This window comes from Bos indicus, chromosome 5 (genome assembly GCF_029378745.1).
Source record: "Bos indicus isolate NIAB-ARS_2022 breed Sahiwal x Tharparkar chromosome 5, NIAB-ARS_B.indTharparkar_mat_pri_1.0, whole genome shotgun sequence".
NCBI lineage: Eukaryota > Metazoa > Chordata > Mammalia > Artiodactyla > Bovidae > Bos > Bos indicus.
This window is the reverse complement of record NC_091764.1, coordinates 28,325,618-28,351,306: the sequence shown is the minus strand read 5'-3', so window position 1 is coordinate 28,351,306 and position 25,689 is coordinate 28,325,618. Positions and strand designations below refer to the sequence as shown.

General features: G+C 41.4%; 1 protein-coding gene across 8 annotated transcripts in view; it reads left to right on the top strand.

Moving 5' to 3' along the window:
• The first annotated feature begins 12,142 nt into the window (after window positions 1-12,142).
• The window catches only part of SCN8A (sodium voltage-gated channel alpha subunit 8), a 196,904-nt gene continuing 183,357 nt past the window's right edge, over window positions 12,143-25,689 (top strand). For 7 of the 8 annotated variants that reach the window (XM_070789069.1, XM_070789066.1, XM_070789068.1 and 4 more), the window contains exon 1: window positions 12,143-12,236. The gene's annotated coding sequence lies outside the window, so the exon portion shown is untranslated. Of the gene's footprint in view, window positions 12,237-12,433; window positions 12,566-25,689 lie in introns of those variants that run through there. The other variant, XM_070789064.1, reaches the window with a different exon arrangement.

Here is a 25,689-nt window from a genome sequence, read left to right as displayed (position 1 = left end):
AGTCAGCTCATTTTCATTGTGGTAGTCTTTTCTGTGACTGTACTGCATTTAACTTATTCACTCTAGGGTTGAAGGACGTTTGACTATGGTAAGCATTGCTTTTATGAACATTTTTTCCCCATGTATCCTGGTGCACATGAGCCTGAGTTTCTCTAAGGCACACACATGAGAGTGAACTTGCTGGGATATGGAATATGCTTCTCTTCCATTTGACTGGATAATTCCACTCTGTCTCACAAGGGTGCCCATTAGTGGTATGGAAGATGAAAGAGCTCCTCATCCCACATCTATGCCAACATACTGGCACTGTCAGATTTGGAATTTTTCTGTTAATCTGGTAGTCATTTCATTGAGGGTTTAACTTGATTTTTCATTGTTAATAAAGTCAAACACCTCTTTATGTGCTTACGGATCATTTAGATCTCTCTTCGTGTTAAGCGCTTGAGTCTTTTGCCTCGTTTCTAACGGTGGTTTGACTGCAAGAGCTCTTAATCTTAGCCTTGGGCCAGTTATATGTGTTTCAGATATCTTCCCTATCCTACACCTTGTCTTTCCACTTTCTTTATGGTATCTTTTGGAAAATAAAGATTCAATTTGATCAGGACTGGATTTATCTTCTCCTTTACAGATAGTGTTTTTTGTGTCTTCTTTAAGAAATCCTTCTTTTCCCTGAGGCCATGTAGTTATTCTTCAGTATTAGAGTCAAAGCTTATAGTTCTGTCTTTCACATTTAGATTTTTATTTCACATGGAACTAGTCTAATTTCATTATTTTCCATGTGGCTATCCAATTTCAGCACCATTTATTGAAAAGTCTGTCACTTCCCCATTGGTCTGCAATATCAACTATGGCCAAACATCAAGGATTTATATATGTGGGGGGTCTGTTTCTGGGATTTCCATTCAGTTCCATGGATCTGTTCATCTAACCCTGTGCTAACACCTTTTTTTTTTTTTCCATTTTAGTTTTCTTCTGTAATTTATTCAATATATTTTGAGTGCTTGATAGATCTTCTTCTAGGTACTGAGGATAAAGCAGTGAGTAAAGCAGACTTAAAATCCCTGCCCTACCAGAGTTTATGTTCTAGTGGGAGAGTCAGACAATAGACAAGACAAATAAATAAAATAGATAGTATGATAAATAATGATATTTGCTAAGGAGAAAAATAAAGCAGGGAAGGGAAATTGGAAACGTTGGGGGTAGAATTGAAATTTTGGATAGGATAACCAGGGAAGGCATCACTGAGAAAGAGATATCTGTTTATACCTAAAGGGAATAAGGGGACACCCTGTGACTGTCTGGAGGAAGAGAGAAGAAGGATGATCCAGGCAGAAGGATCAGCAAGTGCAAAAGCCCTGGTGTCTCTGAGTGATGAGGGAGGCCAGTGAGTGTAGATGGGTGCAGATAGGAGATGAAGTCAGAGACAGCTGGCCTAACAAGGGCCAATCCTGGGAGGGCGCTTCCCTGGTGGCTCAGTGGTAAAGAATCTGCCTGCCAATGCAGGAGATGTGGGTTCGATCCCTGGGTCATGAAGATCCCTGGAGAAAGAAATGGCAACCCACTCCAGTATTCTTTCCTGGGAAATCCCATGGACAGAGGAGCCTGGTGGGCTATAGCCCATGGGGTCTCAAAGAATCGTACATGACTTAGCGACTAAACAACAGGCAACAACAAGAAGCCAAAAGTAAGTTAAACCAAAAGTAGGATAGTCCAAAAGTCCACAAGCCTTCTAGCATATAGTGTATATTATTGTGGGGGATTTCACACTGGTTGCAGAGAAAAGGAAGACTAGAGTGAATAATGTCCTCCACATCACCAATATTTCTGTGTGGGAGATTAGGAGTAATCTCAGAGATAAAATCTCCAGACTGCAGTCTGGTGGCATCACAGAAAGCTAAGGTATTAAATCCTGTTACCATTGAAGGGAACAGTAAATTTAGAGGAAGCAGTAATGTCTGGAATGAGGGATAGAAGATTAAGTAAATTATTATTGGGTCAAAAGGTAGAGAGGAAAAGCCAGGCAGAACATCCACAGAGGGAAAGTGCTTCTGCTGGATTTCCATTAAACCCTAGGTGACCTCTAAAAGCAGTGGTGCGGGTGGAGACAGAATAAGAGGGTCACAGGCTCTCAGGGTGGGAAGGGGCATGTCCCACTTCACACTTTAAACCTCCGTGTACATCAGTCATCATTAACCTGGGGTCAAGGATGAGTCTCACAAGAGAATGTAAAGCCGTGTGTTAGTATATGTGCATGTGTGTGCATGGACCTGTGAATTATCTGGGAAGAAAGAGAAGGTCATAGCTTTTCATCAGATTTTTGAATGGGTCCAACGACTGATCCAACAGTTTCTCCTTGAACAAATGCTTTTGGCTCTTTTCCTCGGAGTGGGCTGATTTGTTGCTGATCAGCTCTATTAGAACATCCTTCCTCATACTGAGCTGGCACTTATCTTCTAGGAACTCCCAACTCTGGTCTTAGTTTTGCCCCCAGAGCAACCCTGGGTAAGTCTAATCCCTCGTTCATCTTTCTAAATGTAAACTCATTTCTAGGTGTACTGAAATTTTTTCTGACATGAGCTTAGCTGTTAAAGGAAATCCTTGACATTTTTGATGCCTTCAAAGATTCTCATGAAGTCAGCAAAAATTCTTAAATTTTGAAAAGCTTGTATGGAGCTTAAAAGTAACAAATTCTATTACATGAACCCCATGTAATCCCATGAGGCTGACTTTCCAAGTTTGTTAAAATATTGGAGAAAGGATATAGAACTCTGTTCTCTCTCACTCTTTGGCAAATACTGTCTAATGATAGCTCCAAAGGGTCTGGTTTGTAAGACATACATCTTTACTATAACAATCATAGAGTTTCAAAAATGCAAAATAAAAACTATTAACAAAGGCAAGGAAGACGAAAGAGTTTCTCCATGTCATGAGATTGAATTTTTAAAAAATCTATAACCTCAAAATTCTAACTTATTTACACACTGGTTTTCTTATAAATTATACTACATGAAGCTTTTAGTAATTCTGCTTAACCATTTTTGTGGATTTCATTTCCATTCCTTCTCTTTATAATTACCTCATAAAATAAATATCCATTAATCAATATAAGGCATAAAAAGAGGACAAATAAAGAATAGAAAGATAAATAGGAAACAAACGGCACAATGTTAGATTTAACCCCAACCATATTAATAACCACATGAACTGTAAATTGTCTAACCACCCAATTGAAAAACATAACTTGTTAGATGGCAGGAGTGGGGGACTGGGGAACGAGGCTCAACCAGATGTTGCCCCAAAGAAACCCATTTTAAAAATAAAGATATAAATAGGTTAACATTTTTAAAATATGAAAAGAAATACCATGCCAGTATTTGATATATTCAGTTAAGTTCAGTTCAGTCACTCAGTCATGTCCGACTCTTTGCGACCCCATGAATTGCAGCACGCCAGGCCTCCCTGTCCATCACCAACTCCTGGAGTTCACTCAAACTCACATCCATCGAGTCGGTGATGCCATTCAGCCATCTCATCCTCTGTCGTCCCCTTCTCCTCCTGCCCCCAATCCCTCCCAGCATCAGAGTCTTTTCCAATGAGTCAACTCTTCACATGAGGTGGCCAAAGGATTGGAGTTTCAGCTTTAGCATCATTCCTTCCAAAGAAATCCCAGGGCTGATCTCCTTCAGAATGGACTGGTTGGATCTCCTCGCAGTCCAAGGGACTCTCAAGAGTCTTCTCCAACACCACAGTTCAAACGCATCAATTCTTTGGCGCTCAGCTTTCTTCACGGTCCAACTCTCACATCCATACATGACCACAGGAAAAACCTTAGCCTTGACTAGACGGACCTTTGTTGGCAAAGTAATATCTCTGCTTTTCAGTATGCTATCTAGGTTGGTCATAACTTTTCTTCCAAGGAGTAAGCGTCTTTTAATTTCATGGCTGCAGTCACCATCTGCAGTGATTTTGGAGCCCAGAAAAATAAAGTCTGACACTGTTTCCACTGTTTCCCCATCTATTTCCCATGAAGTGATGAGACCAGAGGCCATGATCTTCGTTTTCTGAATGTTGAGCTTTAAGCCAACTTTTTCACTCTCCACTTTCACTTTCATCAAGAGGCTTTTGAGTTCCTCTTCACTTTCTGCCATAAGGGTGGTGTCATCTGCATATCTGAGGTGATTGATATTTCTGCCGGATATCTTGATTCCAGCTTGTGTTTCTTCCAGTCCAGCGTTTCTCATGATGTACTCTGCATAGAAGTTAAATAAACAGGGTGACAATATACAGTCTTGACGTACTCCTTTTCCTATTTGGAACCAGTCTGTTGTTCCATGTCCAGTTCTAACTGTTGCTTCCTGACCTCCATACAAATTTCTCAAGAGGCAGATCAGGTGTATTCCCATCTCTTTCAGAATATTCCACAGTTTATTGTGATCCACACAGTCAAAGACTTTGGCATAGTCAATAAAGCAGAAATAGATGTTTTTCTGGAACTCTCTTGCTTTTTCGATGATCCAGCAGATGTTGGCAATTTGATCTCTGGTTCCTCTGCCTTTTCTAAAACCAGCTTGAACATCAGGAAATTCATGGTTCACATATTGCTGAAGCCTGGCTTGGAGAATTTTGAGCATTACTTTACTAGTGTGTGAGATGAGTGCAATTGTGCGATAGTTTGAGCATTCTTTGGCATTGCCTTTCTTTGGGATTGGAATGAAAACTGCTCTTTTCCAGTCCTGTGGCCACTGCTGAGTTTTCCAAATTTGCTGGCATAGAGTGCAGCACTTTCACAGCATCATCTTTCAGGATTTGGAATAGCTCAACTGGAATTCCATCATCTCCACTAGCTTTGTTCATAGTGATGCTTTCTAAGGCCCACTTGACTTCACATTCCAGGATGTCTGGCTCTAGGTCAGTGATCACACCATTGTGATTATCTGGGTCGTGAAGATCTTTTTTGTACAGTTCTTCTGTGTATTCTTGCCATCTCTTCTTAATATCTTCTGCCTCTGTTAGGTCCACACCATTTCTGTCCTTTATCGAGCTCATCTTTGCATGAAATGTTCCTTTGGTATCTCTGATTTTCTTGAAGAGATCCCTAGTCTTTCCCATTCTGTTGTTTTCCTCTATTTTTTGCATTGATCGCTGAAGAAGGCTTTCTTATCTCTTCTTGCTATTCCCTGGAACTCTGCATTCAGATGTTTATATCTTTCCTTTTCTCCTCTGCTTTTCGCTTCTCTTCTTTTCACAGCTATTTGTAAGGCCTCCCCAGACAGCCATTTTGCTTTTTTGCATTTCTTTTCTATGGGAATGGTCTTGATCCCTGTCTCCTGTACAATGTCACGAACCTCATTCCATAGTTCATCAGGCACTCTATCTATCAGATCTAGGCCCTTAAATCTATTTCTCACTTCCACTGTATAATCATAAGGGATTTGATTTAGGTCATACCTGAATGGTCTAGTGGTTTTCCCTACTTTCTTCAATTTAAGTCTGAATTTGGCAATAAGGAGTTCATGGTCTGAGCCACAGTCAGCTCCTGGTCTTGTTTTTGCTGACTGTATAGAGCTTCTCCATCTTTGGCTGCAAAGCATATAATCAATCTGATTTCGGTGTTGACCATCTGGTGATGTCCATGTGTAGAGTCTTCTCTTGTGTTGTTGCAAGAGGGTGTTTGTTATGACCAGTGCATTTTCTTGGCAAAACTCTATTAGTCTTTGCCCTGCTTCATTCCGTATTCCAAGGCCAAATTTGCCTGTTACTCCAGGTGTTTCTTGACTTCCTACTTTTGCATTCCAGTCCCCTATAATGAAAAGGACATCTTTTTTGGGTGTTAGTTCTAAAAGATCTTGGAGGTCTTCAGAGAACCGTTCAACTTCAGCTTCTTCAGCATTACTGGTTGGGGCATAGACTTGGATTACTGTGATATTGAATGGTTTGCCTTGGAAACAAACAGAGATCAGTCTGTCGTTTTTGAGATTGCATCCAGGTACAGCATTTCAGACTCTTTTGTTGACCATGATGGCCACTCCATTTCTTCTGAGGGGTTCCTGCCCACAGTAGTAGATATAATGGTCATCTGAGTTAAATTCATCCATTCCAGTCCATTTCAGTTCGCTGATTCCTAGAATGTCGACATTCACTCTTGCCATAACAATCCTAAACACTAATGTGCCTAATAACAGAATTTCAAAAATATATGAGGCAAACATTGATAGAATTGCACTAATCTACAATTATATTCAGAGATTTCAACATCCTTCTCTCAATAACTGATAAAAAAGTAGAAAGAAAATCAGTAAAGATATAGAACAATATAGTACACTTGAACACTACTATTAATCAACTTGACCTAATTAATGTTTATAGAACAGCAGAGAACACACCCTTCTCAATTGCACATGGAATATTTACCAAGATAAGTCATATTCTGGGCTATTAAAAAAAAGTCTCAAAAATTTTTAAAGGGGTCAAGTCATACAATTCATGTTCTCTGACCAAAGTGCGATAAAATTAGAAATTGATAACAGAAAAATAGCTGGAAAATCCTTAAATATTTGAAAATTAGATAATATACTTTTAAATAATCCATGAAGCAATGAAAAAATCAAAAGGGAGATTAGAAAGTTTTTTTAACTTAATTAAAATGAAAACCTAACATATCAGTTTGCGGTTTGCTGTTAAAGCAGTACTTAGAGAGAAATGTATAACAATAAATGCCTGTTTTGGAAAAGGAGAAGGTCTCAAATCAATGACCTCAGTTTCTACTTTAAGAATCTAGGAGGAAAAAGAACAAATGAAACAAAGTAAGCAGAATAAACGAAATAATAATGATCAGAGTGGAAATCAATAACAGAAAACAAAGAAAATCGGTAGAGAAAAACCAATGAAACCAAAAAGTGGTTCTTTGGGGAAGTCAGTAAAAATTATAAACTTTTAGCCAAATTAATCAGAAAAAAAAGAGAGAGAGAAAAGTCATAAATTACCAATCTCAGGAATGAGAGAGTTGGCATCACTACTGATTCTATAGGTAGTAAATGAAAAATATGGTATTATTATGAACAACACTATGGCTATAAATCCAACGACTTAGATAAAATGGAAGTTCCTTGAAAGACACAACTATCAAAGTTCACTCAAGAAGAAATAAAAAACCTGAATGGCCCTAATCTATTAAAGACATTTAATTTGTAGTGAAAACTTTCCTTCAAAGAAAACTCTGGGCCAAATGATTTCATCTGGGCAATTCTATCAACCATTTAAGGAAGAAATAATATAAATTCTACACAAACTCTTCCAGAAAACTGGAAGGACTACCTCCTAACCTATTCTATGAGGTCAGGATTACTCTAATACCAGAAACACGGCATTATAAGAAAATTGTAGACCAAAACACCTCATGAACACAGATGCAACAATTTTTAACAAAATGTTAGTAAATCAAATCCAACAACATATGAAAAGGATAATACACCATGACCAGTTCACTACCCTAGGTTGGTTTAACATTTGAAAATCAGTCAGTGTAATTCACCATATTAACAAACTAAAAAGAAAAACCATATGCAGAAAAAGGATTGAGAAGGTTCAATATTCATTCCTGATTTAAAAAACTCTCAGGAAAGCAGAAAAAGAGGAGACATGCCTCTCAACATGATAGAGTATCTAGGAAAAGCCTACAATTAACATTATATTTAGTGGTAAAAGACTAAATGTATTCCCCCCAAGATGAGGAAGACTTTTTGCTCTTACCACTTCTATTCAATATCGTACTAGAGGTTCTAGCTAGTGCAATAAGGTAAGAAAAAGGAATAAAAGGCATTCAGGTTGGAAAGGAAGAAACAAAACTGTGTTTATTTGCCAGTGACACAATCATCTCTGTAGAAAATCCGATAGAATCTACAAAAAATCCAGTAGAGCTAGTAAGTGAATTTAGCAAAGTTGCAGGACATAAGATCAATATATAAAAGTTAATTGTACTTTATATACTACCAATGAATAATCAGAAGTTAAAATATAAAAACACTGGGACTTCCCTGATGGGCCAGTAGTTGGGATTTTGAGCTTCCACTTCAGGGGGCACAGGTTCGATCCCTGGTTGGGGAACTAGGATCCCACATGCTATGTGGAGTGGCTAAAAAACAAAAACGCTATTTAATAGCATCAAAAATATGAAGTATTTAGGAATAAATCCCAGAAAGGTGAACAAGACCTGTATCCTGAAAACTATAGACCATTGTTGAAAGAAATTAAAGAGAACTGAAATACATGGAATGATACATCATGCTGTTGTAATAATGTCAATTCTCCCCAAATAGATCTGTAGATTCAATGCAATCTTGATCAAAATCCCAAGGGCCTGTTTTGCAGAATTTGACAAGCTGATTCTAAAATCCATATAGAAATGCAAAGGAACTAGAATAGCAAAATCAATATTAAAAAAGAAAAGCAAAGTCAGAGAGCTTATATTATCTGACTTCAAGATTTATTAAAAAGCTAAAGCAATCAAGGCAGTGTGGTCTTAGAATCAAGATAGACAAAAAGATCAATGAAATAAAATAGAGAGGCCAGAATTAGACCCTTAACATACTTGATTAACTGATTTTTGACAAATGTGTATGGGTAATCAGTGCAGGACAAACTAGATATCCATGTCAAAGATAAAAAAAAAACTTATATATGACTCCAAAAGCAGGATCCATAAATGAGGAGAAAATAAGTTAGACTTCATAAAAATCAAGAATTTTTGCACTTTGAAAAACTTTAGAATTAAAAGGTATGCCTAGATTGGGAGACAATATGTACAAATCCCATATCTCATAAAAGACTTGTATCCAGAATATATAAACACCTCTCAAAACCCATTAATGAGAAACAAACACTCCAACTGAAAAAAATAGGCAAGAGACTTGAATCGAAACTTCACCCAAGAGCACTTACTGATGACAAGTAAGCCCATGAAAAGATGCTCAGTATCTTTAGTCATTAAGGAAATGCCAGTCAAAACTGCAATAAGGTAACACTTCTCAACTGTCAGAAGGGCTAAAATGAAAAAGACTGACCATACCTAATATTGTCAAGGATGGAGAGCAACTGAAATTCTCATTTACCACTAGTAAGAATGGAAAATGACACACCTTTGAAAAGTAGTTTGGCCCTTTCTTAATATGCTTAATATACATGTACAATAGGATTCAGTTGTCCCATTCTTAGAAATTTATACCCAAGAGAAATAAAAGCACATGTTCATAGAAGGAAGTGCACACAGATACTCATGACAGCTTTATTTATAATGGGACAAAACTGGAAATAACCTATATGTCATCACCACATGATTAGATAGACAAATTGCGGCATATCTCTATAATGAATACTACTCAGCAATAAAAGGGAAAAAAGAACTATTGTAGATGACTGAATAATCAACAACAGAGTAATTTCAAAATTATTATGCTGAGTAGAAGAAACCATACAAAGAAAGTACATACAATCCCATTTGTTTAAAATTCTGGAAAATGCAAGCTAATATACAGTAATAGAAGACTGTGGTTGCCTGGAGAGGGAGGGAGTGAGTGTAGGAGAGTGATGTATGGAGGGATTACACAGAGGCCTGGGGAAACTTTTGGAGGGGATGGGTATGTTCATTACCTTGATGATTGTTGATAGTTCCATGTATACATATATCAAAACTGTTCACTCTAGACATGCATAGTTTATTCTATATCAAATATGCTTCCATAAAGCTATTTTAAAAGCTATTTTAAAATGTATACAGTGGGCACACTATGTGTGCCAGGTAAGTGTTTTAAGTGTGTAAAATGCGATCTCCTCTTTAATTATCACAACAAACCTACAGGCTGGTGCTATGATTGTACCCTTTTACAGATGACACTGAAGCTCAGAGTTGTTCACGTCCAAGGCTACCCAGTTAGTAAGTGGCAGCCTGACCACACTCTCACTCTTAACTGTGAACTTGCAGTAGAAAGAAATATCTATGAGAGGCACAATAAAGTGCTAAGAGTCCACACATTCATTATCTAGATCCTCCTAAGAGAGTGTGTTGTCACATTAGAGAAGGATTTGTACTATAGCTGTGATTATATATTATTGAATAGATTATCGTAAAGGTCATCACCATAATTTTCTTTAACAAGATATTTGGCCTTCAAACTACATCATTTTTTCACATCCAGTCTTGAGAGACTATTTGATCACCTCTGATTCAAGAGTCAGAGATGACTTAGAAACCACACCACCCTGGGTGGTTTGATCAAACCCAGGTTTGATCTCCGGATTGTGAACATCCCCTGGAGGAGGGCATGGCAACCCACCCAATGTTCTTGCCTGGGGAATCCCATGGGCAGAGGAGCCCGGTGGTCTACAGTCCATGGGGTTGCAAAAAGCCAGACATGACTGAAGCAACTTAGCACAGAGTGAGGCAAAAGGGGGATGCTAAGTCGCTTCAGTAGTGTCCGACTCTGTGCGACCCCATAGACGGCAGCCCATCAGGCTCCGCCGTCCCTGGGATTCTCCAGGCAAGAACACTGGAGTGGGTTGCCATTTCCTTCTCCAATGCATGAAAGTGAAAAGTGAAAGTGAATTCGCTAAGTCGTGTCCGACTCTTAGCGACTCCATGGACTGCAGCCTACCAGGCTCCTCTGTCCATGGGATTTTCTAGGCAAGAGTACTGGAGTGGGGTGCTATTGCCTTCTCCAAAAGGGGGACACATTCTTTAAAAAAATCTTGCTTGTTTATAGTTCCTTGAATGTATTGCTGAATTGAGGTATCAGCACCTTTAAGTATTAGAACCTTGATCTAAATAGCAGTTGCTATGTTCTGAATGTTTGTGTCTTTTCAAAATTCACAGCCAAAACTTATTGCCCAATGTAATATTGTTATAAGGTGGGACCTTTGAGAGGTGATTAGGTCATGAGAGTGGAGCCCTCATGTCTGGGATTAATACTTTTACAAAAGAGATTCCATAGAGCTCTCTAGCCCCTTCCACCATCTGAATATACAGTGAGAAGTCTGCAACCTGGAAGAAGGCTCTCACCTTATAATATTGGCACCCTTAACTCAGAGTCCAGCTTCCAGAACTGTGAGAAATAAATTTATGTTGTTTATAAGGTGCTTAAAGTAAAGTAGTCGCTCAGTCGTGTCTGACTCTTTGCAACCCCATGAACTGTGGCCTACCAGGCTCCTCTGTCCATGGGATTTCCCAGGCTGGAGTACTGGGGTGGTTTGCCATTTCCTTTTCCAGGGGCTTTTCCTGACCCAGAGATCGAACCTGGGTCTCCAGCATTGCAGGCAGACGCTGTACCATCTGAGTCACCAGGGAAGTCCCAGGTATCTTGGGAACTAATTGGTTAATAACTACTCATTGGAAAAGACTCTGATGCCGGGAGGGATTGGGGGCAGGAGGAGAAAGGGACGACAGAGGATGAGATGGCTGAATGACCTCACTGACTCGATGGACGTGAGGTTGAGTGAACTCCAGGAGTTGGTGATGGACAGGGAGGCCTGGCGTGCTGCAATTCATGGGGTCGCAAAGAGTCGGACACGACTGAGCAACTGAACTGAACTGAACTGAAGAGAGTGTGGAGTAAGCAATTCAAATGATTGTGCCTACTTTACAGATGGACAAACTGAGGTTCAAAAAGATTAAGGTGACTTAGTTTCAGGTCTGGGGGAAGGGATGTCTCCCTCCTCCTACCAGGGCTCCCTGTCCACTGAACCACAAGGCTCCAACTGCTGTTGATAGACTTCTGCGATTTTTTTTTTTCCTCCGATGGCCAAAGATCGGATAAATTGAGTTCCTCGTGTTTACAGATGTCAGAAATTCCAAAAACTGAGCACTGCAATATTGCTGGACATTTCTTCTGCGACTGCCGTTCAGGAAAAAGGTAAGACTTGGCATTTACAAGGATCACGGGGCCCTCGAGTCCACATAGCACCTTTCGGGTTTCAACGCCCGCGTGCTGGCTGACAGCCCGCCAGCGTGTTAGGCGGCCGCGTCCCGGCGCTCTGCCCGGCTGCCCCTCCCGCGCGGCTTGGTGGGGGCGTCGGGGAGGCGGGCCCGGGGACGCTTGCGAGGCGCTCCGGCGCGGCGCCCCCTACCGGCGCCCTGCTCCCTCGCCCCGGATCCGGTCCGGGCGGCGCGGGGACGCCGGCCTGACAGCCAGCGAGCGGACCGGCGAACGGCGCGGAGCGCCGCGAGCGAACGGGCGCGCCCTGCAGGGGTAGGTGGGCCTCGGGACGCAGGCAGGAGGGCGGGCGGGGGAGGCGTGCGCGGGCGGGGGCCGGGGACGGGCGGGGGGCGCGCGCCGGGGGTCGACGAGGGGGCGGGGTGGGCGGGGGGCCCGGCGGCGGGGGCGCGCGCGGCGGCGCGCGGCGGGCGCGAGTCATCAATTATGCAAGGACTCGGGCGGCGCGGGGGGCGGGCGCGGGGAGCGCTCCAAGATGGCGCCCACCGCAGTCCCGCCCGCCGCATCCTCGGCGCCTCTGCAGTCCGGCCGCGCCTCCCGGGCCCCGCGCTAGGGCCGCCGCTGCCTCCCTCGCCGCCGCTGCCGTAAGTCGCCCCAGAGCCCCTGCCCCGGCGCCGCTCCTCGTCTACCGGGTTCCCTTTCTCGCCTCGGGACCCTGGAGCGGGGCTCGCCCATCTCCAGCCAGGGGCTTTGCCGCAGAGTGCGCGGCGGGGCTCTAGGGGCCATGGAGCGGGGTTTCTGCCCTCCCGGTTTTGTACAGGTGCTTGGAAGTCTTGCTTCCTTCTAATGTCTTTATTGGGGATCCCTGAGGAGAACTGAGGACCATTGCCCCCCACCCCCATACACCCTCTCTCTCCTCCGCTCTTGGCTGCACAGGGGGACTCTGGCTGCCCTCGGCGCCCCTTCCGTGGTGCAGCACCCCCTCCTTCCTGTATCCCAGAGCCAGGGCAGAGTCGGGGCCCCTTGCCCGGTTGCACTGGAAGGGCAGCGCTGTCCGGATCTTCCAGAGCAGCTCCTTAGCTCTACCCCCTCCCCCATGTCTTACTGCATCCTTCTCCCCCATCCAGCTCCAGATTGTTACCAACTGCAGAAGCCAGGGGCTCGTGGGTTCTTAGGGTAGCCGGGACTCCCCTGTCCTTTACTCGGATGCGTCCGTCCCCCTTCCGACAGGGTGCTCTGGGGCTGTGTTGGGGGCCCCCGGGACCTTCCTCGGCAGGCTAGGATTCCTGCATTAGGGAGTACATCACTTTGAGAATATCCCCTTCCCCCACCCCCACCCCTACGCCACCCGATGCAGAGCCTGCTCCTCTCCTCCTCTCTCTTGCCCTCCCCCACCGTGCCACCGGCAGCGAGCACCCTGGGCTTCTGCTAGCTTTCGGCTTACAGGCCTGCCCAGCTGCACGGGCTTGGACCCCAGCTCTGTAGTTCTCTCTTGGTACTCGGGGGACTGCAAAGCCTCTGCATTTTTCCTGAGAGCTCAGCTCCATCCTCTCTGTGCCAGCAGCAACCACCAGTGGAGACTTGGCAGTTAACTTTCGGGGGGCTTAGCCAGGGCTTTCAGACCCCTTCAAGGGTCCCAGTTTCGAAGTGGTATGGAGTAGGAATCATTTTTCAGTCTGATAAATATGATTTTTCAAACCAGGCATTCCTTCCAGGTACCCCACCCTGTGCCCTCTTCCTCACTTACACTGCAGTTTTTGAAACATGGGGGAATACATTTTACATCCGGAGACTCCAAGGTTCAGTATCAGTATCCATAATAAAAGGATGTCGTCTGTTTGGGGTGTGGGGGGAGAGTTGGAGAAGAAACTTTGCATTGCATCTGGCTAATTCAGGGGGAGGGAGAAATAATTAACATGGAGCGAGAGCTACCAAACAGGGAAAATTGCTTTTAATGCATGCACAGTGGGCACCAGAGAAGTCGGGATGGAGGCAGGAAGTGTAGGTGAGGGCTCTGGGAGCCAACGGGGAAGGCACTTTTTGTAACTGTTTCTCAAGTTTGAACCTGGAGAGCCTTCAGAGAGGTAGGGGTGTGCTAAGGCTGGGGGTGTTTTAGTTTTCCAAGGGAGATTTCGGGTGTGGTAGGTTTTCCCTGTTTCACAGTCTTTCTGTACTTCTCTTTTCTCCACGTGCATTAGAAGATAATGGTGGTTGGGGGACTTTTTTTTTTTCTTAAGAAAAAAATTTTTATTTTTGATGTGTAATGCAAATGGCTGGGTGACATTACCATCCAGTACCATCCTGGTAGAAATCTTGGGGGAATCAGACTTAAAATGCTGAAAGCTTTGTAATACATTGCCTTTAACCTGGTTCTTGAAATACTGCAGCATTTTTTCTTTGGAGCTCATGACACACAAGGCCTTCAGTTCTCCCTGAAAGACAATTTGATTGCTTGGAAGGGGGGTGGTAGTGATGGCTTGGCACTCAGCGAACATTGTCTGTCCTAGAAATTGAGGCTGTCCCTGGAGAGGGCTCTAAGCATGTTATGTGTTCTGTGGACATCTGATACAGGATATGTGTAAATGTGTTGTGGTTCTTATTAGTGCTGCTGGTGGGTACTGCAGAGCAGTTCTTGAGAGTGCAGGCCAGTTACTGGTCTTCTGGGTTCAGTCTGAAAGGCTGACTTAATACATCTTCAGTTTTCTTTTGGGGTTTTGTCAAGTTTTATCAAAATATGGAAGGATTTTATTTTAAATTAATAAAGGATTATGAAATGGCAGATAGTATACTTAAAAATAAACAACGATACAATTGGTTGTTGCTTTCTTTGCAGGGTCTCTAACAAACGTTTCTCAGGGCCCAGCTTGCCCAGCTTTGGTTGCCTGTATGGAGGTTTACGCCAGGGTTTCTTGCTGTGGTGCTGAAAGGACAGTTCCCTGGCAGGCCTGCTAGTGGAGTGCATACATGCTGGACAGGGTTTGGGTTTTTCTTGCTTTTAGATCAGCAGGCTCTCCTGTAGATGTGTGCATGCGCAGCTTGGTTTATACTTGAAGTTGCAGACCTAGTTATCATATTTTATTACTCCCACATAACTCTTCATTTTGGCTGTCCCTCATGGAGACAGTGTTTTTGCAGGCTGCAACAGATCCATATGTAAGTCACACAGTGACATTTTGCTGACTGCATTATTTCAGCACATTTTGATAATTTCAAATAGCAAGAAACTATTAATGTTATGAGATTTTGGTCTCCCAAACTAATCACCTGGCTTGCTAAGTTAAGCTGGATCAGAAGGGCATCTTATTTGGGTTGGTTTGAACAGTGAGCTGGGAAAAGGACTTGACACAGCAGAGGCTGGTATGTAGTTCATTGTTTCGCCAAAGTAATTTGTCAAAAAAATATTTTAAAATCCTAAAATAGTGAAGACGGCCATAAAATTCAGCCTGTATGGATCTCCCACCTAGCACAGGGATCCCCTTATATGAGACTTCTCATAAAGCAGCTCATTCCACTGGGGTTCCACTGTGACTGAAGCACTTCTGTGTCATTGAAAAAGTAACATAAAGTTAAAAGACATATAAATTGGGTATGATCAGGGGCAGATGTCATTCTTGTGCTTCTTACTAAGAAAAGACTGACATTCAGTGTTCTATAGGGATTATACAAGAAACCTGCACCTGCTTGAAAAGAATACAGAGATAGAGACATATCCACCCAAAGAAAGGAAAACATTCTTGAATGGAAGCAAAAATAATTATCTTTAATGTGCTGATAGTATATAACAAGTTGTTCTAGAGCCACATGCATGAACTAATGAATACTTAATTCCTATAGATTATATCTGCGAAGGAAAATAAAACCACACTGTTTAGAAAGTGTTAAAAATGCAGTTTATTCAGCAGTTGCTTAAAGTAGGGTGTGGGCAGCAGCTGGCTCACCCCAGCAGACCCATGGCCCCCAGGCCGAGTGCTGGGTGCTCCAGCCCAGCCATGGTGCAAGGTTCCCCCATAACAGATACTCATCGCCCAGTGTCGTGGGAAGGCCCAGTTGCCACAGATTATGTGCCCATCATGCAAGCCTCTCTGCCATGCTCCCCTAGCTTCAGCAGCGCCTGGAGGTAACACCACCTGCTCTCTCCACACCTAGCCTTTGTTCTGGAAACCTCAGAGAGGACTGGGGCTTGACTTGTCTCAGGGAATGTTGCCCCTGGGCCCTGGCTTAAGCCTACACTCCTGACCTCTCTGCTCACCTTAAGGGCTCTCTTAAAGCCCACTGCCTCCTCTGCAGCTCCTCAGGGGTACCATTCTTTCCACTCTGGGTCTTGCCTTCTCCTAGCAGTGTCCCAGCTCCTGGCAGCCTGGGGACAACTCTACATAGAGTGACCTGGGACCAGGCACAGGGAAACTTGGATAGCTCAAGCAATGTCTAACTGCATAAACAGTAATGTCTGAATAGAGTGCTCTGGGCTGTAGGTGGTTCCTGCAATTGGCAAAAAAAAAAAAAAAGCCAGTTTATTCAGAGATGAGTTTCCGTAATTATAAAAATAAAGTATACTTATTACAATGTGCAAAATGGGGGAAAAAGTCATCGTTAGTGAAACAGTTGTTTTATGGTTATTTCAGTTTTGTTTTGTTTTTCTGTGAAGAGGGAAAGAAGCATTTGCAAAAGTTATTCAGAATAATAAAAATAAGTATTTTAAAACCAAGCCTTTTAAACTCTTAAGTAAACAGTCTACTAGTCATTTAGAGATGTAACTGCTAGACTGTTAGATTTCAGTTTCCTTTTTTTTGGAATCATTTTTTTTAAATTTCAAGAAATTATCTTTAATGTAAAAGAATTCATTCTTAGAATTGGGCTCAAATGTAGCCAGTTAACTAGAAGAATAAAAAAACTTCTCTCAATCAGGGACTCAATAAATATTCTCCCTCTGCACCTACTGTGTGTGAAGCCTTGTACTAAGCACTAACACTCTTTAAATGGCAAGAACCAGCTTAGAAAATGATAACATGCTCAAAAACTGTGACTATTAAAGTGTTAAAAGAAGGGAACAGAACTTTCACCCTCCATGTATATTAATTGCTGAAATATTGAATGGTAGCATATTAGATCTAGCCCGGTGATTCAACCTAAAAAGAATAATTTTGTGCAGAAACATGAAGTAAATGTGTGTAAAGAAAAGGCAAAGAAGAAATTTGAAAAAATTTTATTTGTCCCTTTGTGAAGTTATGGATACACAACCAGGACTTGCAGTTAAGTACGTGTCAGGAATTAGGGTGAAATGAAGACCCAAGAAGGCTGTCCTGGTTACACCATCGAGAGGAAAAGTCAGAAGCAGTGTGGGCTTTGGGGATAGGCAACACTAAAGTTCAAGTCTCCGCTCTTCTACTTACTAGCTTTGTCACCTTGGATAGGTTATTTAATCAATCTGAGCTTTGGTGTTCTCATCTGTAAAAATAGGAATAATAATACCTACGTGGCATGGTGTTTGTGGGGATTAAATGAAATCTCTGTTTCCTTATGGTTTCTGACACATAGAGCTCAGTGTATATTAGCTCCTTTTCCTCTCGGGATTTAGCAGCTTAGTGTGTATTTATATGTGTATTTGATATAGTATATGTGTACTATATTAAATTTCAGTAGTCTGAAAAGCAGACAGTTGCTTTATCTTCAGTCTGGCAGAGGATAGAGTCGAGAGGTATCCTGACTTTGGATGGACATTGCTAATGTAAAAGGAGAAAAGTTTTACTGTACAGTTGCAGTGCTGACCGCCACTCCCCCCCGCCTAACCCCTCCGCCATGCAACCGCAGTTACTAAAGCAATTCTTTCTGCGTTCATTCCCAAACTATTCTAGAATAGGACTTTTTACCAAACAGGAATGCTCTGGCCCTCACCAGTTGGCAGGCAGCTGAGCTGGTTTTAGCCATGGCTTGAGATCTGAAGGTGGAATGGACTCAAAGGCTGAGGCTCCCCTGTATTCTCGAGTTGGATGTCTTAACTGTGCTAAGTGATTATGCGGGTTTGGAGCTGCTTTTGTCTTTAGCACTCTTTTAGATTTTCCCATTGTATAGTCTTTTTTGTGGGGAGGGGGTGGGTGGGGAGTGCAGCATGTGGGCTCTTAATTCCCCGGCCAGGGATCAAACCCATGGCCCTGCATTGGGAGTGTGGAGTCTGAACCACTGGACCACCAGGGAAGTCCTCAATTATATAGTCTTCTAACGGCTTTCTTTGAATGAGTGTCTTACATTTAGGTCTCATGGCTGACCATCTACCTGATTATTACTCTTATGTTTATAAAAACTTTAAAAATCTTTTGATGAGTTGATTGAGTTAGGTAAGACAGATATTATTCTACCCATTTTCAATCTGAGGAAATTGAGTATCGTAGCTTGAGTTGTCCAGGGCTATGGGACCGTTAAATGATGGAGTGGAGACAGGGACCCAGGTTGGTTAATTCATGCTTAAAAGACTTCTTTTTGTATTAAATGGTGTTATATTCTGATATTCATATAACCAAGTGATGTGAACAATTTTGGCTTTATTTTAGGAAATTATCATTATCCTAGGTAGCTAAACATATCTTAGTGAGTGGGCATAATGAAAGATTCTGGGATAGGCAGAGGGAAGGCCAGAGTACCTTTGAAGGAGAGCATTCTGGAAGCAGGAAGGATGAGGGAAAATGAGCAGAAGATGTATCTTATCAATAAATAGAGTATAGATAAAAAGAGGAGGCATGGAAGTAACATGCTTGTTTTGTTTCTGCAGCTATCCTAGCTACTTTTTTTAAGAAGTCGTCATGTCTTGGGGTTTGCTTGTCTTTCTTAATTTCTCTTGCACATAAACACATGTTTGGCTCCTCACAAATGCTCCCACATTGCCAACATAAGTTATAACCAGGACCATAGGGGAATTACGGCCACCATCACCTGGACTTTTTTTTGCTTATGCAAGGCTGAAATTGGTGTCGGAGTCAGAGAAAAATTGCTCCTGGTGGGTGAGGGTAACCTAGTTGAAGTAGAAAAAGTTCTGGGAGGCTCTTAGTCTAAAAGAACAAAGGTGAAAGCAGATAACAGTTCTGATCCCTTAGGTATATGCAGATGTGTCGTACTGAGCAGAGCAGAACAGAAGAAAAGCTGCGACTCTGAGGGTCTGAGATGTGCTCTTAGTTCGGAACTGAAGCGCTCTTGATCCTGGAAGGAGTTGATTGGGTTAGGATAACTAAAATGTTGTCTGGAGAGGTTTTATATTCACTGTTGGTGGTGGTGAGAGGCTTCCTGTGTTCACCGGGCTTGTTCCAGGATCTGGAAATGGAAAGCACTGAAGTTCCTTCATTATCCTGCTCCTTTCATGTTCAGTTGATTAGTGTGATTTTTTATGCTGTAAAATCTTTTGAGTTCCTGGGAGTAAGAACATCAGAGAAATACAGTGAATGCTTATTTATCCAGGGATGGGTTATCTAGGCTATAAATTATACGTGCCATTTATTTTCCTCCCTTTTTCTACATTTTGAGTATTTAACTGATTATTAGCATTTCCGTCAGAGTGAACTTGGAAAAGGAGAAAAGGTCAAAATTAAAATGTTACTGTAAATTTTTAGATAGTGATTGATAAAGAAATCAATAAAAAAGAGTAGCTCATTTTTCATCTATTCTTACTCTCTCCTTATTTTAAAGTACAAACAGTTGAAAGCTGAGCCTCCAAAAGTTTAATGTTCACCAGAAGCCAGTATGAAATGGCATTTTTCCTTCATTTTACTGAGTGACAGCCCTGTAAATAAATAGGTTTTAATTTATTACATGGTTAGTTTCTTATTTCACAAGGAATTTTTCTTCAACTAAGGATAAATGCAGCAGGCTTTTGCTTCACATTCACTAGTATCTTTTTGTTTTAGCAAGCAGCTGAATAAAAATGCTTTTAACTGAAAGCAAATTGATGCATTATTATTAAATTGCAGAGAAGGATTGAGCGGGTTTCAAAAAAGACTGATAGCGCTTTCTTGGAGGTCAGAATACCCAAAAATCTCATTTGCCACAGAATTCCCAATTGGATAGCCAGAGATTTTGGTGAAAATTAAAAGGAGAAATGTCTTGTTTCTAGGAATGATACCTTGAAGAAAATAAAGCATTTAAAATAGATTTATACTGTGATAAGGAAGTAATCATTGGGAGTGTGAGAAATTGTCAAAGTGGAGAGTGAGAGAAAGTGAAAAGAATGACTGCAGTATATGTACATCTATGGCTGATTCATGTTGACGTTTGACAGAAAGCAACAAAATTCTGTAAAGCAAGTATCCTTCAATTAAAAAAAAAAGAATGACTGCAGTGAAAAGGGACAAGGGAATTTGGATATGAACTTGGGGAGAGTTCTCTCTCCTCTGCAGACTCCTTTGGGTACATGTCTCTGTTCTATTCCCTGAGCTAGAGTGATCCTGAACTTCTGGATCTAGCACAGACCTTTAGGAGGATGTTTTGTGTTTTAAATGTTATTTTACCCCTTCCTCTGCTAGAACTTTGCTGCAGATTGCTTACTTTTCCTGATCTCTGCTTTGGAAAAGATGGAGAATACTTTCTTGCTTTGTAATAAAACAAACAAACAAAAAATGGTAATATTCTTAAATGTGTTTTTAATTAACTTTTTTTTTTTAAAAAAAAAAAGGATTTTAAGTCACTATAAAAACGTTTTCTCAAAAGGCACTGTTGCAGGTATCTCTCCATTCTATACATAAAATTCATCTTTAACATTTATTTGTTTGAATAGTTAACAGAGGCAAAGGGTTTAAAAAGTCAGAAGCTTCAAAGTTAAGTCTTCTTATCCTGTCACCTTCACTCCCTGTGCATTCTGTAAAGATAACTACTGTTACCAGTTTCTTTGTATCCTTTCTACATGATATGCTTGTAAACACTTTCTCTTCCTTGTCCCCCACACAATTATATCCATTGTCTTTTGAGGAAGACTGTTAAAATAGTTTGAGGATTTGAATTCTCAGTCTAGGTCATTTTAGATCAATTAATCCCCCCTTAGCAAAAAAATTTAGTGACATTCTTAAATGTACTTTTTTTAAATTTCCTTTTTTTTTTTTTTTTTAAAGGATATTAAGTCATTTAATATAAACACATTTTCTCAAAAGGCACTGTTGAAGGTATCTCTTCCATTCTGGGTTATAAATTTGGGGATTTGAATATAATTAGAGTATAATTAGAAGTATATTCAAATTAGAGTAGAAATTTCACCAAGAACAAATCAGTAGGACTAGGGTAGGATACCCCAGTGGCAGATAAGCCTGCAAAGATGGGGGAGAGTTAGCTCAACATTATGAATTTGTGGACGTTGCAGTTATCCTTGGAGACAATGGAGAACATAGAAGGTGGTGGTTGTTCTAAGGCATACAGAATGATACGTCATCAAAGTTTATAATATTTTAGGAGGATTGGGCAGCAGCGAATGTATAGTAGGGTGAACTAGAACAGGAATGGACTTCCAGTTAATTGGCTGTTTGATTTGGCCGAGTTGTGTGGTGACAAAGCCTTGGACCTGGATAGTAGTGGTGAAGACGGCAAGGAAAGAACATGAATATAATTTTTACATGTGTGTCACATGGATGTGTGTGTTTAAGCAACATTTTTTAATGTAAGAAGTAGTCTCTAAGAAAGCCCAGTAGAACTTGGTAAATAACTTGACTTGAGGGGAAGGAAGGAGGAGGAGTTAAAAGATTATTTTGCTCTTCTAAAGTTGAGAGACAGAGAATCTTCTCTTTAGAAAATCTGAGGAAATAAGTTCTGTAATATACGTTGGCAGTCTAGTCCAGAGCATCTTGGTTAGCAGGCTACTGATTGCTAATTTTTGATCTTTTCTCTGCAGAGGGTTTTTCCCCTGAGCTTCTCATGCTTTCTTTAAGGAAAATCTAAGTCTTGCAACTTTTTTATTCTGTGTGTTCTCTCACTGATAAAGATTACTTAATCTTTGTGGGTTTCTATCCTTTACTTATTTTGTGGTCTTTCATTCTGTCCGTATATAGACACTTAGCTCCCTTGATTCTCACAACTTTTTCCTTGACACTCTCAACTAACCTTTGGTTTAGTGTACAAAGAAACAAGAATGATGTGCCTTTTCATAGGACTGTTTTGTTTTCATAAGGACTGTTTTGTCCTTACTGAAACTCAGTGACTTTCTCTCTTTGATCATTTGCTTATATTCTCTGTGCTTTTTGGAAGCCATAGTAGTAAGTAAGTGAAATTGCAGGCTGAATTAAAGGTAGCAACTGAGAGGATTTAAATAGGTGAAAGCAGGGGGAAAATGTTAGGCTTTATGAGCCAGTAATGTTGCTTGTCATTTCTGGTATTGATCTTGGACTGTCCATACAAAATGTCAGACTTGACTTGCGTAAACCTCCCTGGTGTAGCTAGGGCACAGACAGTGGTGAGTGGGCCCTGCTGTGTCACTTCAGTACACAGTGACAGTTCAGAGTGAAGGGTGAGCTCAAGGATGTGGGCTTCTAGCATTTTGCAGTAGGTAAAGATCTTTGAATAAGAAAAAATAAAGGATGATCAGAACATCAGAACACACACATGCAAAATAACAGACAGCAGAGAAAAGCAATTTAATTGGTTGAATTTTTTCATTTAATTTTCCTTCTCCCCTCCAAAGTTACTGAGTTCTTGCAAATTCAATTAACTTTTGGTGCAGTTTGCACTCAGACTGTTGGCAAGACATCTCCATGGTTTGTGTGGAACCAGTGGACCGGGCAGAGTTCATGTCCAAGACGTTGGTGAATTTAGCACTCTGTTTAGGGACATAAAGGACTTCCCACGCAGCACAGTGGTACTGAGCATGTTTCGTTTAAAGTGTGTCGACTATAAAGCATCTTTACAGTAATCCCATCAGGAGGTTCTCTGTGCAATGATATTGTAAGTTTGTACCTGTTTCCTAGTTTGAATGCTTAAAGTAATAGTGGTTAAGAGCAGTTAAACAGCAACCTCTTGGGAAGCCATTCTTAAAATAGTTTGGGTTGAGGAAAGTCCGTAAAGACCACTTAGCTAAATGATGGCAATCTGTTTTATTAATCTTGATGTCCTAATACAAGTAATATTTTAGTAGGTGTATGTTGTTGTTGTTCAGTCGCTCAGTTGCTTCTGGCTCTTTGTGACCCCATGGACTGCAGCACGCCAGGCTTCCCTATCCTTCCCCATCTCCTGGACCTTGCTCAAACTCATGTCCATTGAGTCGGTGATGCCATCCAACCATCCCATCCTCTGTCATCTCCTTTCCTCCTGCCTTCAATCTTTCCCAGCATCAGAGTCTTTTCCAGTGAGTCAGTTCTTTGCATCGGGTGGCCAAAGTATTGGAATTTCAGCTTCAGCATCAGTCCTTCCAGTGAATATTCAGGACTTATTTCCTTTAGGATGGACTGGTTGGATCTCCTTGCTATCCCAGGGACTCTCAAGAGTCTTCTCCAACACCACAGTTCAAAAGCATCAATTCTTTGGTGCTCAGCTTTCTTTATGGTCCAACTCTCATATCCATACATGACTAATGGAAAAACCATAGCTTTGACTGTATGGACCTTTGTTGGCAAAGTAATGTCTCTGCTTTTTAATATGCTGTCTAGGTTTGTCATAGCTCTTCTTCCAAGGAGCAGGTGTCTTTTAATTTCATGACTACAGTCACCATCTGCAGTGATTTTGGAGCCCAGGAAAATAAAGTCTGTCACTGTTTCCATTGTTTCCCCATCTATTTGCCATGAAGTAATGGGATCGGATGCGATGATCTTTGTTTTTTGAATGTTGAGTTGTAAGCCACTTTTTCACTCTCCTCTTTCATCTTCATCAAGAGGCTGTTTAGTTCCTCTTCGCTTTCTGCCATAAGGGTGGTGTCATCTACATATCTGAGGTTGTTGATATTTCTCCCTGTAATCTTGATTCCAGCTAGTGCTTCATCGAGTCCAGCATTTCACATAATGTACTCTGCATAAAAGTTAAATAAGTAGGTTGACAATATACAGCCTTGATGTACTCTTTTCCCAATTTGGAACCAGTCCATTGTTCCATGTCCAGTTCTAATTGTTGCTTCTTGACCTGCATACAGGTTTCTCAGGAGGCAGGTAAGGTAGTCTGGTATTCCTAGCTCTTGAAGAATTTTCCACAGTTTGTTGTGATCCACATAGTCACAGGCTTTTGCATAGTCAATGAATCAGAAGAAGGTGTTTTTCTGGAATTCTCTTGCTTTCTATATGATCCAGTGAATGTTGGCTATTTGATCTCTGATTCCTTTGCCTTTTCTAAATCCAGCTTGAACATCTGAAAGTTCTCAGTTCGGGTACTGCTGAAGCCTAGCTTGGAGAATTTTGAGCATTACTTTGCTAGCGTGTGAGATGAGTGCAGTTGTGCAGTAGTTTGAGCATTCTTTGGCATTGCCTTTCTTTGGGATCGGAATGAAAACTGACCTTTTCCAGTCCTGTGGCCACTGCTGAACTTTCCAAATTTGCTGGCATATTGAGTGCAGCACTTTCACAGCATCATCTTTTAGGATTTGAAGTAGCTCAGCTGTAGTTCCATCACCTCCATTAGCTTTGTTCGTAGTGATGCTTCCTAAGGCCCAGTTGACTTTGCATTCTAGGATGTCTGGCTCTAGGTAGAGCCATAACACCATTATGGTTATCTTGGTCATTAATATATTTTTGTATAGTTCTTCAGTGTATTGTTGCCACCTCTTCTTAATATCTTCTGCTTCTGTTAATTCCATACCATTTCTGTCCTTTATTTTTTCCATCTTTGCATGAAATGTTCCTTTGGTATCTCTAATTTTCTTGAAGAGATCTCTATTTCCCATTCTATTGTTTTCCTCTATTTCTTTGCATTGTTCACTTAGGAAGGCTTTTTTATTTCTCCATGCTATTCTTTGGAACTGCCTTCGGACAGGTATATCTTTCCTTTTCTCCTTTGCCTTTTGCTTCTCTTTTCTCAGCCAACCATCTTGCCTTTTTGCATTTCTTTTTCTTGGGGATGGTCTTGATCACTGCCTCCTGTACAATGTTATGAACCTCTGTTCATAGTTCTTCAGGCACTCTATCAGATCTAATCCCTTGAATCTATTTGTCATTTCTAGTGTATAACTGTAAAGGATTTGATTTAGGTCCTACCTGAATGGCCTAGTGGTTTTCCCTACTTTCTTCAATTTAAGTCTGAATTTTGCAATAAGGAGTTCATGACCTGAGCCACTGTCAGCTCCAGGTCTTGTTTTTGCTGACTGTATAGAGCTTCTCCATCTTTGGTTGCAAAGAATATAACCAGTCTGATTTTGGTGTTGACCATCTGGTGATGTCCATGTGTAGAGTTGTCTCTTGTGTTGTTGGAAGAGGGTGTGTACTGTGACCAGTGCGTTTTCTTTGCAAAATTCTGTTAGCCTTTGCCCCGCTTCAGTTTTGTACTCCCAAGGCCAAACTTGCCTGTTACTCCAGGTATGTCTTGACTTCCTACTTTTGCATTCCAATCTCCTATGATGAAAGGGACATCTTTTTTGGTAGGTTTTTATTTTTTCACTTTCCTTTTTGTAATATTCTTCTTCCTTGTCTCTAGAAAAGGGAGTGGTGCAAGGCACAAATTGAGTGATGAATTGAGTGATTAAGTGGAGTGGAGAAACAAAATAGAATGAGCCTATGAGTACTGATGATGGACAGGGAGGCCTGGCGTGCTGCGATTCATGGGGTCGCAAAGAGTTGGACACGACTGAGCCACTGATCTGATCTGATCTGATGAGTACTTCACTCACCTCACA